Below are 2,500 nucleotides of genomic sequence, written 5' to 3' on the forward strand. Positions count from 1 at the left end.
ACACATTCCATATTATTCACACACACACAAAAAAAAATTCCCCACAGCAAATAAAGACAACCACATAATCTATGACATCTCAACAACAACACCAACAACAACAGCATCACATCACAACATTAATAATATGTATCTTTAACAAGTTCGCAATGTCAGTAAGAACACCGATGTAAAATTAAACACAACACTACGGAACTTGAAACAAATCAGCGCATTAATGATACCAGCAGTATACTAAAATAACAACAACATTATCACATCAAAAAGAACGCTATAACATCACTAAGAGCAATATAATAACTACAGCAATATAATGACAATATCACTAAGAGAGACTATGTTAATGGCGGATATAAATAAATCGATAGTACTTCAGCGTTGGATAATTTTTTTTTTTTTTGTATGTGTGTACGCGCGCGTGTGTGTGTATTTGTGTCTGTATTTTTGTTTTCAATGAAACAATATTAAAATAAAAATAATCTACAAAAGCATTATGATAATTTCTCTGGAACAACCTTAAGATTCCCTTGATTCGCTTCCAATCAGTCCAAGGTTAGCGTTCGTTTTCTTCTCAGCAACGATCCAATTACGAGTCACTTTCTTTAATTCACTTCAAAGCCAATCTAAATTTATCAAGATATTCTCTTATTTATTTAGATTTAGATTTATTTTTTTTATTTACTTAGAAACATATAGCTATTAGTAAGTTCATGTGGTTCCTTATCATCCAATTCAGAAGATAAATTCTTAATTTTGTAACACCCATTTTTTCATCCTATTATAACATGACGTTTGATAAACACCAACAAATTAGATACAGGCGAGTACCAGGTACTTTTAAATAAACATTGGCGCCGAAAGTATTATGTAAATGCGTGTTTATGCCTATATATATACTTCTGCATCTATGCGTGAATATATGCATTATCTTCAGTTTCTAATCATTTGAAGTCTCACTCGAAAGAAAAAACTGATTGTAACAAAGATACAAAGCCGCGTCATTGGAAGTCAGATAACAAAAGAAAAGAAAATGTCAGATTTTGACATAAGAAAATTCATACCTATCTTTACTGCTTTGCACACAGTTTATATTTGTAATCTGCATGCTAGTTAATTGATTTCTTTTCTGCACGCACGTGTGCGTGTATGTATGTATGTATGTATGTCAGTATTTAGTTTTATTTCAAGATTTCTTGTCAATAGAAAAAGATTTAGTTCTAACCTAGATCCAAGGCCCCTTCACTGGAATTTCAACATCAAGACAGGGTATTTTTGCTAGCATAAATGTATGTATCTATATATGCATGCATGTATGTATGTATGTATGTATGTATGTATGTATGTATGTATGTATGTATGTATGTATGTAAGACAACCCTCGTAAGATTCATTGGTGCGAGGGTGATCTTGACTCACAAAACATAACGATATCGAAACACCTGATGTCCCAAAGTTCCTACCGTTATTATACAGAATGTGATATGAACACATATTCTTCGTAAATGAGAAGCTCTTCTCCTGTGACAAAACACAACAGCAATTAGCATATTGAGCTTCGAATACGTCGGAAAATATGCAAAACATCGTTTGAAATATGTTACAAAAGCGAGTTAACTTCCAATCCAGAACGAAGGCTCTTATTAAGTTCGGTAGTCGTGTAAGCCTGCAGATATAACATAAGAAGCGTGAGTTTTTATGCTTTGGCTTATGTTATGTGTGGATCTACACATTTAAACTTCTCCATTATTTTGCATCTTTTCACATGTCCATTAATGGACAATCATTATATCTAAATTAGCTGTGCTCTTTGGAGTTTTGTGAAACTCAACTACTTAAGAGTAATGTTCTGGCAGTCCATCCATTCATCCATTTCCTGAGCCCACTATTCCTTGTAGGATCCAGGGAGTAACATCCTTAGACACATCTCACGTCCTCCTTAGGGCTCTATCAGAACCAACCGTCATTAAATTTTCAAGCTTGATTCCCAAGTACGACCAACTGAGATTATAAAACCGTCTTCATGAACTACCTCCAAGTTCCCTCAAGATTCGCTCAGCTTCAAGAATCTGTTTTGCGATTCTTTCATCCGTAGTACCGGAGCAGTGACGCTTTAATACTGCAATGATGGTTATTTCTGTTTTACTTACATCCGCAAGTCATATTCTGCATCAGGCATTTTGTAGCTGTTTCCTGTACTTTAAACAGCAAAAGTAAGTGTTGTTAGTTCAAGAAAGACTACTCTAGTCATCTTGAGGACACCCTGAAGTGGGTGTGTATGTGTGTGTGTGTGTGTATGTGCGTGTGTGTGTGTGTATGTGTGTGTGTATGTGTGTGTGTGTATGTGTGTGTATGAGAATTAAAATATAAACTCAAATTAGGCAATCAACTTTTTATGCATACATATTCGACTTAAAATGCGTATATATATTTTAATACATATCGACATACATGAATATTTAAAAAATTATAAACATATATATAAGTAAAATAAACAACATAT

General features: G+C 33.7%; 1 protein-coding gene across 7 annotated transcripts in view; it reads right to left on the minus strand.

Annotated features, from left to right (window-relative positions):
- The window catches only part of LOC106871985 (FMRFamide receptor), a 335,494-nt gene that overhangs the window by 197,845 nt on the left and 135,149 nt on the right, over positions 1–2,500 (minus strand). The window lies entirely within an intron of this gene.

This window comes from Octopus bimaculoides, chromosome 6 (genome assembly GCF_046866305.1).
Source record: "Octopus bimaculoides isolate indiv1 chromosome 6, ASM4686630v1, whole genome shotgun sequence".
Classification (NCBI taxonomy): domain Eukaryota; kingdom Metazoa; phylum Mollusca; class Cephalopoda; order Octopoda; family Octopodidae; genus Octopus; species Octopus bimaculoides.